Source organism: Bubalus kerabau, chromosome 8 (assembly GCF_029407905.1).
Source record: "Bubalus kerabau isolate K-KA32 ecotype Philippines breed swamp buffalo chromosome 8, PCC_UOA_SB_1v2, whole genome shotgun sequence".
NCBI classification, from domain to species: Eukaryota; Metazoa; Chordata; class Mammalia; order Artiodactyla; family Bovidae; genus Bubalus; species Bubalus kerabau.
In genome coordinates, this window is record NC_073631.1 from 66,966,231 (window position 1) to 66,983,412 (window position 17,182).

The window sequence follows — 17,182 nt, forward strand, 5'->3', positions numbered from 1 at the left end:
TAAGGAGACATTTATCTAAATAAGATAGACAAATGGACAACAAGTACATGAAACAATGCTCAACATCACTAACCATTAGAGATATGCAAGTCAAAACCACAATGAGATACTACCTCACATCCATTAGGATGGCTATTACCAAAAATAATAAGTGTTAGCAATGATGTAGAGTAGTCAAACCCTTGTGCACTGCTGGTAATAATATAAAATGATGCTGCCACTGTGGAAACAGTCTGGTGTTTTCTCAAAAAATTACAAATTTAAATTACCATTTGATCCAGCAATTCCACTTAAGGGAATTCATTTGGCTGTATTAGCCAAATGAACTGAAAGCAGTTTCTCGAAGAGATATTTGTACAACCATGTTCATGGCTCAGTGGTAAAGAATCCACCTGCAATGCAGGAGACCTAAGAGATACAGGTTCAATCCCTGGATAGGGAAGATCCCCTGGAGGAGGGCATGGCAACCCACTCCAGTATTCTTGTCTGGAGAATCCCATGGACAGAGGAGCCTGGTGGACTACAGTCCATAGGGTCACAAGAGTTGGATATGACTGAAGCATCTAAGCACGTACACATACATATGTTTATAGCAGCATTATTCACAAGAGCCAAAGGTAGAAACAAACCACCTGTCCACTGGCAAAACAGTGGATAATCAAAATTTAGTATATACATACAATGGAATTTTTTTGGTGGAGCAGCACTCTATTTTGTTGAAGTATAGTTGATTTACAATGTTGTGTCAGTTTCTGGTGTATAGCAAAGTGATTCAGTTGTGTGTGTGCATATATATATATATACTTACATATATATAGTTTCCATTATGGTTTAGTACAGCATATTGAATATAGTTCCCTGTGCTATACAGTAGGACCTTGTTGTTTATCTATCTTATATATAGTAGTATGTATCTGCTAATCTCAGCTCCTAATTTATCTTTACCCCCGCCTCCCCTTTCCCTTTAGTAACCATAAGTTTGTTTTCTATGTCTGTGAGTCTGTTTCTGTTTCATAAGTAAGTTTATTGTGTCATATTTTAGACTCCATATATAAGTGCTATCATATTTGCCTTTCTCTGACATTTCATTTAGTATGATAATCTCTAGGTTCATACATGTTGCTTCTGATGGCATTATTTCATTCTTTTTATGACTGAGTAGTATTCCACTGTGAGAGAGACAGAGAGTGAGTGTGTGAGTGTGTGTGTGTACCCTACATCTTCTTTATTCATTCATCTATTGATGGACATTTAGGTTCCTTCCATATCTTTTGTGTGTGTCTGTGCTCAGTCTGGTCCTACTCTTTGTGACCTCTTCTTTGAGACCTCATAGACTGTACCCCTCAAGGCTCCTCTTTCCATGGAATTCTCCAGGCAAGTATATTGGGGTGGGTTGCCATGCCCTTCTCCAGGGGATCTTCCGGACCCAGGGATTGAACCCAGTCCCCAGGATTGCAGGAAGATTCTTAACCATCTGAGGGAAGCCCAGAAGTCCTAAGAGGTTGCTTTTTCCTTTACTTCATTATTTTTTTATTGAAGTATATGTGAGTTCCAATATTAAATAAGTTTCAGGTGTATAGCACAGTGATCCAGTATTTTTATAGATTATATTCCACTAAGAGTTATTACAAATGGATTTCCCTGGTGGTCCAGTGGTTAAGACTCTATGCTTCCCAGTGCAGAAGGCATGAGTTTGATCACTGTTATGGAACTAAGATTCCACATGCTATGAGCACAACCAAAAAAAAAAAAAAAAATGTTTTTACAATATAATGACTATAATTCCCTGTGCTGTACAACTTATCCCTGTTGCTTATCTACCTTTTTAACTTTTTATTGAATTATAGTTGATTTACAAAAAGGTTGCATTTTAAATAATTTCATTTCTGCAACATTTTCAAAATTACAAAATTAAGCTGATGGAGAACAGATCAGTGGTTACCAAGGTTAAGAGAGGGTATGACTTTAAAGGATTAATGCAAAGGAATTTCTTTGAGGTGATGAAAAAGTTCTAGAACCAGACTTTGGTGGTGGTTCCATGGCATAAATTTTATTTCTTAGAGCAGTATTCCAAAAAAAAAAAAAGTGTATGTAATATAAAACACGGTGAGATTGAAATAAGATCTGTAATTTAGCTATAGTACTCAATAGAGTATAGTTGCTGTTGTTCAGTCTCCCAGTCATGTCTGACTCTTTGTGACCCCATGGACTGCGGCACACCAGGCGTCCCTGTCCCTCCCCATCTCCCAAAGTTTGCCCATTGCATTGGTGATGCCAGCCAGCCATCTCATCTTCTGATGCCCTCTTCTCCTTCTGTCCTCAATCTTTCCCAGCATCAAGGACTTTCCAGTAAGTCAGCCGTTTGCATCAGATGACCAAAATACTGGAGTTTCAGCTTCAATATCACTCCTTCAAATAAGTATTCAGGGTTGATCTCCCTTAAGATTGACTGGTTTGATCTCCCTGCTGTCCAAGGAACTCTCAGGAGTTCCTTGGACAAAGGTGTCAATTCTTCAGCACCCTGCCTTCTTTACGGTCCAGCTCTCACAACCATACGTGACCACTGGGAAAATCATAGCCTTGACTATACAGACGTTTGCTGGCAGAGTAATGTTTCTGCTTTTCAACACACTGTCTAGGTTTTTCATAGCTTTCCTCCCAAAAAGCAAACGTCTTCTGATTTCATGGTGGCAGTCACCATCCACAGTGATTTGAGAGCCCAAGAAGAGGAAATCTGTCACTCCTTCCACCTTTTCCCCTTCTATTTGCCATGAAGTAATGGAGCCAGATGCCATTATCTTAGTTTTTTTAATATTTAGTTTTAAGCTGGCTCTTTCACTCTCCTCCTTCACCCTCATCGAGAGGCTCTTTACTTCCTCTTCGCTTTCTGCCATTAGAGTGATATCATTCACCTATCTGAGGTTGTTGCTGTTTCTCCCACCTATCTTGATTCTAGCTTGTAACTCATCCAGCTGGGTATTTCTCATGATGTGCTCAGCATATAGGTTAAACAAACAGGGTGACAGCAGACAGCCCTGTCGTACTCCTTTTTCAATCTTGAACCAATCAGTTGTTCCATGCAGGGTTCTAATTGCTGACTCTTGACCCGCATACAGGTTTATCAGGAGACAGGTAAGATGCTCTGGTATTCTCATCTCTTTAAGAGCTTTCTTCAGTTTATTATGATCCACACAGTTGAAGGCTTTGGCATAGTCAATTAAACAGAGGTAGGTGTTTTTCTGGACTTTCCTAGCTTTCTCTATGATCCACTGAACGTTGGCAATTTGATCTCTGGTTCCGCTTCCTTTTCTAAACCCAGCTTGGACATCTGGAAGTTCTTGGTTCACATAATGCTGAAGCATAGCATGCAAGATTTTAAGCATGACCTTACTAGCACAGAAAATGAGTGCAACTGTCCAATTATTAGCACATTCTTTAGTACTACTCTTCTTGGGAATTGGGATGAGGATTGACCTTTTCCAGTCCTGTGGCCACTGCTGGGTCTTCCAGATTTGCTGACATATTGAATGCAACACCTTGATGGCATCATCCTTTAGGGTTTTGAATAGTTCTACTAGAATTCCATCGCATACACTAGCTTTATTAACAGCAATGCTTCCTAAGGTCCACTTGACTTTGCTGTCCAGAATGTCTGGCTCTGGGTGAGAGACCACACCATCATAGTAATCCAGTTCATTAACATCTTTTTTGTACAGTTCTTCTATGTATTCTTTCCATCTCTTCTTGATCTCTTCAATAATCAGGGTAAAGACTAGAGAGTTCTTCAGGAAAATTGGAGCTATCAAGGGAACATTTTGCCCAAAGATGGGCACAATAAAAGGACAGAAACAATAGGGATCTAGTAGACACTGGAGAGATCAAGAAGAGATGGAAAGAATATACAGAAGAACTGTACAAAAAAGATCTTAATGAACAGGATTACTATGATGGTCTTGGGTGGCTCTACACGGCATGGCTCAATATTTATTGTACTAATGTCAATTTAATGGCTTTGATAATTGTACTTTATCACTGGGAAACCACTATTTTTGCAGCTTCTATGTGATTGTAAAATTCTTTCAAAGTGACAATTTTAAAGAAACAACAGGGTAGGGGAGAAAGAAAATTCCATGTAAGGCCCTCTCTTTATGTTAAAAAAGAAAGCAGTCAGGTAAAGGCAAGGTGTTGATGAAAATGAAGGAAAAATACCTAGCAGGTAAGTAAACTTAAGTTTTAACATGTGGGAGAGTTTCTGAAAAACCATCTGTATCACCTGTTATTAATAATGGCACTATGTAAAACCATACAGATTTCCAGATGACTAAACTTCAAATCTCGTAGCAAATATTCAAAACCATAATAAACACTTCTATTATACTTTTATTGAATTTTTTAATTTGAGAGGGATGTAACAGTATTTAATAAATGCCATATATTCCCATTACATACTTGAGATACATTGGAAAATTGTAACACATCATACCATTGGACTGCCACAATAAAGACACATTATTCTCTTGCAGCCCAGGGCAGAATATGACCCCAATTCAACACCATTCAATGATTCACTAGGAGGTCTCACAACACTCAGCATATAGTCATCATCACGGCTATGATATATTACTTAAAAGGACAAAAAGCATAATCAGGAAGGGCGAAAAGTATATGTACCTGTAGTTTGAATATAAACACACATGACTTCATCAGATGAAAATACCTATTATGTGAACATGGCCTTAAAAACCTTTTTTAGTGAACAAATTTTTTCAGCTTGCTAGAATAAAGGTGGGTGGGGGGAGGAATCTCCAATATGAAAAACTAACTCTCCAACACTGTGTGTAAATGGAAGTGTTCTAAATCAAGCAGTAATTTCTCATGGATTTCTATCATAAAATTTAATATCTATTCTTATTAACAAAATACAATTGGCAACATTTAGTTCCTTCCTGTTTCTCCTGCTCTATCAATTTCTCCTTAGACACCTACCACTTCACTAGCTTCTGAAAGTCCTCCTTTTCTAGATTATTTAGCTTTGCTACCCCAAGTGTAGTCCCTGGACTTCAGGTCAGCATCACCCAAGAGCTTGTGAAAATTCAGAATCCCAACTCCACCCCAAACAACATCCCCAAGCGATTCATATGTACCTTAAAGTTTGAAAACCACTAGTTGAACTGATACCTGATACCCAATGCGGATGTTTTCTTATAGCAATGCTCTACTTCTCTTCCTTTTTCCTGTGACCCCTGCCACTAGTCATCTTTCCAAAGTTCAGAAAAAAAGACTCACTTTTGAAATCAAGAGCCTCCACAGCTAGAAGGTACTTATCAATCAGCTAGTCTTCTCAATCTATAGGTATATGACTCCCCTAAGTTCAGTTCAGTTCAGTTGCTCAGTCATGTCCGACTCTTTGCGGCCCCATGGACCAGAGCACACCAGGTCTCCCTGTCCATCACCAACTCCCAGAGTTTACCCAACTCATGTCCACTGAGTCAGTGATGCCATGAGACTATCTAATCCTCTGTCGTCCCCTTCTCCTTCAGCGTTCACTCTTCCCCAGCATCACAGTCTTTTCAAATGAGTCAGCTCTTCCCATCAGGTGACCAAAATATTGGAGTTTCAGCTTCAACATCAGTCCGTCCAATGAACACCCAAGACTGATCTCCTTTAGGATGGACTGGTTGGATCTCCTTGCAGTCCAAGGGACTCTCAAGAGTCTTCTCCAACACCACAGTTCAAAAACATCAATTCTTCGGCGCTCAGCTTTCTTTATAGTTCAACTTTCACATCCATACATGACCACTGGAAAAACCATAGCCTTGACTAGACGGACCTTTGTTGGCAAAGTAATGTCTCTGCTTTTGAATATTCTGTCTAGGTTGGTCATAATTTTCCTTCCAAGGATTAAGCATCTTTTAATTTTATGGCTGCAGTCACCATCTGCAGTGATTTTGGAGCCCAAAAAAATAAAGTCTGACACTGTTTCCATTGTTTCCCCATCTATTTGCCATGAAGTGGTAAGAGTAGATGCCATGATCTTCATTTTCTGAATGTTGAGCTTTAAGCTAACTTCTTCACTCTCCTCTTTCACTTTCATCAAGAGGCTCTTTAGTTCTTCTTCGCTTTCTGCCATAAGAGTGGTATCATCTGCATATCTGAGATTATTGATATTTCTCCTGGCAATCTTGATTTCAGCTTGTGCTTCATCCAGCCCAGTATTTCACATGATGCACTCTGCATATACGGAGAAGGCAATGGCACCCCGCTCCAGTACTCTTGCCTGGAAAATCCCATGGATGGAGGAGCCCGGTAGGCTGCAGTCCATGGGGTTGCTAAGAGTCGGACACGACCAAGTGACTTCACTTTCACTTTTCACCTTCATGCATTGGAGAAGGAAATGGAGGCCCACTCCAGTATTCTTGCCTGGAGAATCCCAGGGACGGAGGAGCCTGGTGGGCTGCCATCTATGGGGTCGCACAGAGTCAGACACGACTGAAGCAACTTAGCAGCAGTAGCAGCACTCTGCATATAAGTTAAATAAGCAGGGTGACAATATACAGCCTTGACTTACTCCTTTTCTATTTGGAACCAGTCTGTTGTTCCATGTCCAGTTCTAACTGTTGCTTCCTGACCTGCATACAGGTTTCTCAAGAGGCAGGTCAGGTGGTCTGGTATTCCCATCTCTTGAAGAATTTTCCACAGTTTGTTGTGATCCACATAGTCAAAGGCTTTGGCATAGTCAATAAAGCAGAAATAGATGTTTTTCTGGAACTTTCTTGCTTTTTCGATGATCCAGTAGATGTTGGCAATTAGATCTCTGGTTCCTCTGCCTTTTCTAAAACCAGCTTGAACATCTGGAAGTTCACGGTTCATGTATTGCTGAAGCCTGGCTTGGAGAATTTTGAGCATTACTTTACTAGCGTGTGAGTTGAGTGTAATTTGTGTGGTAGTGTGAGCATTCTTTGGCATTGCCTTTCTTTGGGATTGGAATGAAAACTGACCTTTTCCAGTCCTGTGGCCACTGCTGAGTTTTCCAAATTTGCTGGCATATTGAGTGCAGCACTTTCACAGAATCATCTTCTAGGATTTGAAATAGCTCAACTGGAATTCCATCACCTCCACTCCACTGTTCGTAGTGATGCTTCCTAAGGCCCACCTGACTTCACATTCCAGGATGTCTGGTTCTAGGTGAGTGATCACACCATTGTGATTATCTGGGTCATGAAGATCTTTTTTGTACAGTTCTTCTGTGTATTCTTGCCACCTCTTCTTAATATCTTCTGCTTCTGTTAGGTCCATACTTTTTCTGTCCTTTATTGAGCCCATCTTTGCATGAAATGTTCCCTTGGTATCTCTACTTTTCCTGAAGAGATCTCTAGTCTTTCCCATTCTGTTGTTTTCCTCTATTTCTTTGCACTGATCGCTGAGGAAGGCTTTCTTATCTTCCCTTGCTACTCTTTGGAACTCTGCATTCAAATGGGTATATCTTTCCTTTTCTCCTTTGCTTTTCACTTCTCTTCTTTTCATAGCTACTTGTAAGGCCTCCTCAGACAGCCATTTTGCTTTTTTGCATTTCTTTTCCTTGGGGATAGTCTTGATCCCTGTCTAAATTACAGACCTAATGGCAGAAGCATTTCTGCATACCCTCTCCAGGTCTCTAGACCTGGTCTTGTTAGGCTGTCACTGCCTTCAATTTAATATCTGAAATACTGAAAAAGCATGGGTCAGTAGAGAGGTTTTTGTTGTTGTTGTTTTGCTTTGTTGTAATTTAAAAAAGGGGGGGGATGCTATTTTTAAACCTAGGTCCAACAAATAGCTCTTCTTCACAAGACCACAGCTACTTCATTTCAGACCAACTTACCTTCATACCAGGGCAAAACATAAGTTAATACAAAGCGAGCATGCAGTCTGTCGTGTCTGACTCTCTGTGACCCCATGGACTGTAGCCCACCAGGCTCCTCTGTCCATGGAATTTTCCAGGCAAGAATACTGGAGTGGGTTGTCATTTCCTTCTCCAGGGGATCTCCCCCACCCATGGATCAAACCCACGTCTCCTGCTTTCCAGTCGTATTCTTTAACACTGTGCCACCTGGGAAGCCCTAATATATAGCAGAACTGCATGAATTATATTATATCACAATTCGCACACTGGTTCGCCCATGACCCAGGTGTTATCATTTACCATTGTGGACAATCAACTGCTAAATAAGGTCTAACATCTTTAAAAATTAATGAACAATAGGAAAACTAACAATTTGAACTGATGGCCAGTAGCGTGTCTCCCAGTGCCTCTCTTTTCAATTTCAAAGGCAGAAGCAGAGAACAGTGTACTACCCACTCCCAAAAAATTAAGAAAACACAAACCCTCATTTGTGCTAAATTTGTACATCATTAATTTCCTTTTCTCAAAAACTGGTGTATTTTTACATGATACCTTAGGCTGCAGGACAAAAGATTTCAAAGGGGAGTTCTTTTCCACTTTGGCTTCATAGATTGGACAGCAAGTCTGAACAACCTAAGGTTGCTAGATATCCCTGCTTATCTGCAACAACAACAACAAAAAAGCTTAATCTCTTGGCTTGCAAAATAAAACACACCTACAAAAAAATTCTCTTTGCACATATCAGCTGTGTTCTAATAACCTTAGACATAATCATTTTTATTGCTCGCTTTCTCAGTCATTTCAGTTGTGTCCGACTCTGGAACCTTATGGACTGTAACCCGCCAGGCTCCTCTGTCCATGGGGATTCTCCAGGCAAGAATACTGGAGGGTTGCCATGACCTCCTCCAGGCGATCTTTCTGACTCAGGGATCAAACCCATGTCTCTTTGCATCTCCTCCATTGGCAGAGAGGTTCTTTACCACTAGCACCACCTACTTGCTCTTAAATATAAATCTTACAGACTCCAGAACACATTGATATCTAATGAAACTCTGATGAAATCTTGGGATAATATAGGTATTTCTCCCAGAACCATATGTTATACAACTTAAAGTTTCAGAGAATTCCACTTTCAGCATGACACGTGAGAAGTTCCATGGGCCCACTTCCCAGTGAAACTCTGAAAATAATTTTTTAAAACAATCATTTAACATCTCTGGAAGTTGTCCTAGGAGCATACAGCAAATAAAGAAACGCTAAAAATCTAAAACTCAGTAAGAACAGTAAGAGTCTGTAATATTTAAACTAACACTCCCTCCTCCATACTCCTAGTTCAGCAAGACAGTACTGCACTGCAGACTGGTACAGCCAAGAACCCTCTCCCCACAGCTCCCAATCAGAAAACCATTTTCCCAGGAGGGGCAGGACATCAGCATTATTTGTCTTGCTGCCACCTATCTGTTGCTGACTACAGAAGAAATTGAAAATCTAAACAGACTTATAAAAAGCAGAAAGACTGAACTAGTAATCAAAAAACTACCTACAAAAAAAGACCAGGCTCAAAGAAAGAAAGGGAGGAAAGACTAAGCTCAGAGGGTAAATTTCACCAAATGTTTTTAAACAATTAACACCAATTGTTCACTAATCTCTCCAAAAAATAAAAGAGGAGGGGTCACTTCCCAACTCATTCTATGAAGCTAGTGTTACACTGATAACAAAACTAGACAAATACAAGAAAAGAAAACTATGGACCAGGGTCTCTTACAAATGTGTATGTAAAAATCTTCAACACAACACCAGCAATGTGAATCAAGCAACATGTGATTAGAATTAAACACCATGGCCAAGTGAAATTTACCCCCAGGAAAACAATGTTAGTTTAACACCCAAAATTATTTAAGAAAATATACCAAACCAATGAAGTAAAATTAAAAAAACACCTGATCTTATAAACAGAGTCAGAAAAAGCATTTGACAAAATCCAAAACTCTTCAATTGTAAAAACTCTTGATGGAAGAAATTTTCACATATGAGATATGGGGAAGTCATTCTGGCTTAAAATACAATTAAATTTAAACTTCACATGAACTGGAGCACCCTGTCAAATAGCCTGTCTTATAACCTGTCAAATATGCATGGCACATCTGCTTTAACCATTAAAGAAAAGAGTGTATTTAAAAATCAACAGTCTTATGGACTCTGTGGGAGAGGGAGAGGGTGGGAAGATTTGGGAGAATGGCATTGAAACATGTAAAATATCATGTATGAAACGAGTTGCCAGTCCAGGTTCGATGCACGATACTGGATGCTTGGGGCCAGTGCACTGGGACGGCCCAGAGGGATGGTATGGGGAGGGAGGTGGGAGGAGGGTTCAGGATGGGGAACATATGTATACCTGTGGCGGATTCATTTTGATATTTGGCAAAACTAATACAATCTTGTAAAGTTTAAAAATAAAATAAAATTAAAAAATCAAAAAATCAAAATCAAAATGGAGTAACTGTGATTCAGACATCCAAAATGGAGCCAGATGGCCATGGTGGATGTATTTTATTCATGTTACTGCATCACTGAGAACTTAGATTATCTGAACTGTATCAAACTCAACAACACATGCAGAACTTTTTGAAACAATATCTGCTAACAGCTACCAGCTGCAACCTTATAATCTCAAAGTCTTTCCTCATAACTATGCAACCATTTCAAACCCCAATAAATCCTTAACAAACATCCTTCCAAGCTCCAATCCTAATTCTTCACAAACAATTTACATAACTTTTTGGTTATAAAGTTGTAACTTCTTGAATCTGTGTCTCCCAGGCTGTAGCCCTCAGTCTGGCTCAAATAAAGCTCTTCTATTTTTATTCTTATTAAGAAATGATGCTAAAGCTGAAACTCCAGTACTTTGGCCACCTCATGTGAAGAGTTGACTCATTGGAAAAGACTCTGATGCTGGGAGGGATTGGAGGCAGGAGGAGAAGGGGATGACAGAGGACGAGACGGCTGGATGGCATCACTGAATCCATGGACGTGAGTTTGGGTGAACTCCGGGAGTTGGTGATGGACAGGGAGGCCTGGCGTGCTGCAGTTCATGGGGTCGCAAAGAGTTGGACATGACTGAGCGACTGAACTGAACTGAACTGAACTGATTCTTATTACAGATTGTTTATTGATTATTAGCACCTATGTTTTCAACATACTAGGATAGAAAGGAACTTCCTCAAACAGAAAGAGAGCACTTACATGCAAAACTCATAATTTATACCATACTTAATGGTGAATGACTGGGTGCTTTCTCCCTAATGTCAGACACAAGTCTAGGATGTCCTTCTTAACCACTTCATTTGACTATTATATTGGAGGCTGTAAATTAGCCAATTAAATAGAAAAAAATTAAAGGCTTACAGATTGGAAAGGAAAAAGTAAAACTATCTTTACTTACAGATGACATGATCTTGTATATAGAAAATCCTCAAGAATTCAGTAAAAACAAACAAACAAAAACTATTAGAGCTAATAAACAAGTCAGTAACGTTGAAGGATACAAGATCAACACACAGAAATCAACTGTATTTCTATGTATTGGCAATGAACAATCCGAAAATAAGAAACAACTGCATTTACAATAGCATCCAAAGAATAAAACACTTGGGAATAAAAGTAACAAAAGACATATAAAATATATACTCTGAAAACTACAAAATATAGTCAAAAGAAAAAAAAGGTCTAAACAGGAAAACACACCATGTTCATGGTTCTGAAGCCTTAACATTATTAAGATGGCAATACTTCCCTAATTGATCTCCACATTCAATGCAATCCCTACCAGATTTCCGGAGAAGGCAATGGCACCCCACTCCAGTACTCTTGCCTGGAAAATCCCATGGACGGAGGAGCCTGGTAGGCTGCAGTCCATGGGGTCGCTAAGAGTCGGACACGACTGAGCGACTTCACTTTCACTTTTCACTTTCATGCATTGGAGAAGGAAATGGCAACCCATTCCAGTATTCTTGCCTGGAGAATCCCAGGGACGGGGGACCCTGGTGGGCTGCTGTCTATGGGGTCACACAGAGTCGGACACGACTGAAGCGACTTAGCAGCAGCAACCAGATTTCCACATGGCTTCTTTGTACAAATTGACAGGCTTCTGATGAAATTCTTATAGAATTAACAGGGACTCGGAGTGGTCAAAATAATCTTTTAAAAGAAGAACAAAATTGGAGAACTCATATTTCCCCCATTTCAAAAATTACTACAAAGCAACAGGAATCAGGACAGTATGGTACTGGCATATGAGTGGACATAGACAAATGAAAAAGAACTGAGAGTTCAGAAATAAACTCAGGCTTATAGGAGCCCTACTCATAATACCCAAAAGGTGGAAATGACCCAATTGCCTACCAGTTAATGAATATATAAATGCAAAGTAGCATAGCCATACAATAGAATATTAGTCAGTGATGATAGGAATGGAGTAACTAATATATGCTGCAACATGGATGAAACTTGAAAACATTACTTCAAGAGAAAGAAGCCAATCACAAAAGACCACATATTATATGATTCCATTTATATAAAATGTACAGAATACACAAATCCATAGAGACAAAGTAAATTGGTGGTTTCTTAGGTTTGAAGGAGAGGAGAAGACAAGAAAGTTATAAGCACAGGGTACAAGGTTTCTTTCTGAGGTGATAAAAATATTCTAAGATTTACAGTCATGCAACTGATGGTTGCACATATCTGTGAATAGATTTACAAAATTGAATTGTATACATTAAATGGTTTAATTGTATGGCATGTGAATTATATTTCAATAAAGCTGCTATTTTTTAAAGAGTATATAGTGATGAACACATAGGGGATTGCTTTACTATTATTTGTGTTTTTGTTTATGTTTAAAATTTCCCATAATAAAAAATAATAAAATAATATTTTACTCTTTTTAATAATTGAATGCCTTTATTTTTATTTTTCATTTTCTAAAATCAGTTCAGTTCAGTTCAATTGCTCAGTGTTTTATTTTTTATTTGACTGCATTGGGTCTTACTTGTGGCACATAGGATCTTCGAACTTCATTGCAGCATGTGGGATCTTTACTTGCAGTGTGTGAGATCCAGTTCCCTAACCAGGTATCGAACCCAGGCCCCCTGCATTGGGAGCATGGAGTCCTGGTCACTGGATCAAAAGGAAGTCCCAAAGTTTCACCTTTTTTAAATTAGGATACTCCTGTATTTTGGCCACATTTACCACTCTATCAGAAGAACAATAGGTTGGCAAATTAAATTTAGAAGATTAGCAAAATAAATTCTACCCTTTCTCCTAGAAGGACATCCTACCCCATTAACAGAGAAAAAAATTAACCACAAATTAAAACTCATATAAAATGCTAATTCATTTTCCAAGTTCAAAAACATACAGGTCTTGACTTGAACATATTAAGGTAAGCAGTTGGATGGCAGTGGTCTATTACTGGCAGGAAAGGAATAAAGGAACAATGGTAATAAGGCATTTTCAGCCATGAAATCTGGCTTTTTTGTTGCAAAAACAAATTTAAAATATTCCAAATAACAAAAGTTTAATATGCATAAATTGATTTTAATTTTGTCTTCAATAAAAGTAAGAAATAAGAATTTGCATTTTATCCCCTATTCATTCAGTGTTGATTTCCAGCTCCTTAATGATTTTCTGTTTTTTGCCTGTTGTGCTTAGTCACTTAGTTGTGTTCAACTCTTTGCCACCCTTTAGACTGTAGCCCACCAGGCTCCTCTGTCCATGAGATTTTTCAGGCTAGAATTTTTGAATGGGCTGCCATTTTCCTCCTCCAGGGAATATTCCTGACCCAGAGATAGAACCTGCATCTCCTTTGTATCCCGCATGGTAGGCAAATTCTTTACGCACTGAGTTATCAAGGAAGCCCTTTTCTGTTTTTAAATAAATGTAAAATAAAAACCAAATATCAGGTTTTTCATGGCTATCATCTCCCTTCACTAGAAAAGAAAATAATAGCTAACACTTACTAAGCATTTACCAAGGCCCCAGGTACCATTCTAACTGCTTTGCAAGTATTCTAATCTTCATAACAAAGCTACTACAAAGTAAACCATAGATACTATTTTATAGGTATTCTTGAACAAAGAGAGGCTAAGAAACCTGCCCAAGTGATCACAACTGTCAATAGCAAGAAGTTGGAAGTAACACCCAAAGCCAGACTATCTACTTATAGATAAGTGCAGCCACCTCACAACAATTAAAAAGCTATAACTCTTAGCATTAATTCTAATCACTGTGAGTTCAGACTTCAGGAAAGTATCTCCCATATTTAATTAAAATTTTAAAGGATGATTAGAAAACAATAATTAGAAGGTTTTAACAGATGCATATTATAAATAGCCACAAAAGACTGATTTCTTAGACCTTATTAGAATATTAAACAAGAACTCATCTCTTTATCCCTTAACCTCCAGAAATTCTCTTCCACACTTCTCACTTTTTTTTTTGTTTTTAATACTTTGTTTTTAATACTTATATATATGTTATCTCCCACACCTAGTTTACTCAGATTTAGTTTTCATTTAAGACGTGGGTGTTTTAATACCTCATTTGCTTAGTCCTAAAATATGGAAGGATGGCTAGATGAACAGCTGTGGCAATAATAACCCCAAGAATCTTCTGGAAGGAACACGTGGGTGAGATGGCAGATGCTGAAATTAGGAGGCTAAGACATTGACACTACTGCTTTTCATTTCAGCAGCTTTATTTTCTCCATGTCATGCTAGTGCTGCCTCGAATTTTGGAAAACATTGGTCAGGTCTTCCAGTCCAGGCAAGATAACAAATGCACAGAGTTAGAAGAATGTTGCTTTTGAAGACAATATTATAGACTCAATGCGAGAATTTTAATAAAAGCCACAAAAGATGAAAGATCACAGGAGAAGGAGTTGGACAGACCTCAACTGTATGACCTTAGACAAGTGCCTCTTCCTCTAGATTTCCAGTTGTTCTGGGAAGATGGGAGAATAAAATAGCCTAACACATGTCACTACTTACACCAATGCCCAATCCATAGGAAGCATTCAACAAATGTCAGATAAGTGTCAGTAGTAACCTCGAAGTAGTAATAGCAGTAGTGCCGCTGGTGGTTATGGTATGTTCCGAGCAAGACAAAATTACAAATGTGAATGACGGTCCCTCTGGAACGAAGATTTAAACTGAAGTTGAAAAGAATGATAGTAACTTTTCATTAATCAGCAAGAATGCTTTGTGTTTCAATAATTTTTGAAAAATTCCTTATCCTCAGGGATAAGATCTGCTACAAACTTCAAAAGTTGCAAAGCTTTAAAAATTACTATACCCTGGATACTGGATTTTTTTTTGTGCCTTCAAAGTTTTCCATCCGGAAGTCTCACCAAAAACATAAATGTGTGGTTGTAATTTAAGAACAACAATTACTCATAATTACAGAAAATGAAAAATTCCTTAAACTTATAACTTGTAAATCATTTGCAGAATTTACAAAATTTCTTTTATATATTATTCTAAATAATAGTTCAATCTATTCACCAAAAAATCTTCAACAAGTAATCTCTTTATGTATTTGCAGCAAATACGTAAAGAGGTTAGAAAAATCTCTCCCTTTCTGAATACTCACAGACTTTAGCTAAGACTCATCCTTTTCCCTCCAGCATCCTCAAATTGTGGATGTCTGTGATATGGTTTCATTTTTAAAGTAAAAGTGAGATGGATGTGGGAGGGCGGGCGGGCAGGAAAGATCCTCAAAATTGGAGTCAATTGCACGGCACTGAACTGGGGAAGAGAGAGAGATCACTTCAGTTCATCTAAACTGCTGTGGTCTGCAGTGTAAAGAGAGAAGGAGAAGGAATAATCCTATTGCAATAAGGAATTAAGGGGTATTAGTACATGCATCCTACTTCAGTCACAGGCTGGGAACTGCTTTGACCATTAGTTCAGAAGACTTGTTGAAGTGTCACAGGAGAATGCTTGTGCACCATGTGACACTCCTGAATGGAATCTTTAAAAATTCGTATCACCCTTTCTCGACATTCACAGGATCACACATACACACATTGTTCTGGTTGTTTTCTTTTGAATGCATATTCCATAAGAAACCTGTTATCCTCTATCTCCCCAAACCATTACATGGCATCAGAGAATCAATCTGATCAAAAAATATATATAAAGCAAAATAAAACACGGAAAGGGCATTCATGAATCCGATGTTTAATTCTAGACATACTTCCTTACCTGATGCTGAATCAGGTGGGTCCTGCCCCACCGTCCTTCGCAGTCTCTACAGATTTCCCTTTAAGAATGTCTGCCAGGGTCCCAGGGCTGGAACGACGAGCAAGATCGGACGTCGCAGAGAAAAGCAATCCTTACTACTCCTTCTCGTTCTCCTGATCCAACTTGTTCCACGACCCAGGCAAAGAGAGCATCTCACCAGGTAGCACCACCAGCTCCACGGAGTTGGAGTGATCCCATCAAGTAGCTCTCCCGCATCCTCTCTCTGTCACCCTCAGAGACGAGCAGGAAAAACGGTATCAGTCCGTGGCAGAGATCAGGCAGGAGAGAACAGAGGAAAGTAATGCTGCTCACAAAGAGGAGGAAATGATGAAGGAGGCAGTGAGTGGGATGTAGCAGAAAAAGGACAGCAGCGGCGGAAGGGACACCTCGCGATTCAAGCCTAACTCCAAGCCATCTTCGCCCTGTTGTCATAGCACTTTATAACGAACGCTACTGCGCAAGTCAGATAGCCGAGTCCCAATGCCTTCTGGGGGTTGTAGTCCTGAGTGTCTCCGGAGCGCGGAAAACGGAGAATTTTTCCTGATTGTTGGAATCAGATTTCTACTGGGCGGAGTTGGAGCGAACCATTGCCTACTCCTCATTAGCGGTGAGACAGAATTAATTTGATTCCCGTTTTCTGTCCTCAGACTTGGACGCGGGTTCTAAGGAAACCCGCCTCCCGCCTCTGGCGCGGACGAAGCCACGCCCCCCAATCCAGGCTCCGTCCCCGCCGCCCGTGGGTGGGGCTTTTCCACGGAGGCGTGGCTAGGGCGGGGCGGGGCTCGGGCGCGGCGGAGCGCGGCGAGGCGGGGCTGGGCGGGACTGGGCGGGGCTAGGCGGGAGGCGGGAGGCGGGAGGCGAGGTCCCAGTAGGTTTCAGGGCCAGAGCATCCCACCGAGCGACCTCTTCTCTTGAACCGGGAGGCGGAGAAGGTCAGGTCCATGGAAGAAGCAACCTTGGCGAGGGTGAGCGCGTGTGCGAGCCCTGATGGCTGGGGTGC

The 17,182-nt window shown here is 39.8% G+C and overlaps 1 protein-coding gene across 3 annotated transcripts in view; it reads right to left on the bottom strand.

Moving 5' to 3' along the window:
* BBS9 (Bardet-Biedl syndrome 9) overlaps positions 1–16,884 on the bottom strand; it is a 481,177-nt gene extending 464,293 nt beyond the window's left edge. For all 3 annotated transcript variants that reach the window (XM_055590433.1, XM_055590432.1, XM_055590431.1), the window contains exon 1: positions 16,144–16,884. The gene's annotated coding sequence lies outside the window, so the exon portion shown is untranslated. The remainder of the gene's footprint in view (positions 1–16,143) is intronic.
* Positions 16,885–17,182: the final 298 nt, after the last annotated feature.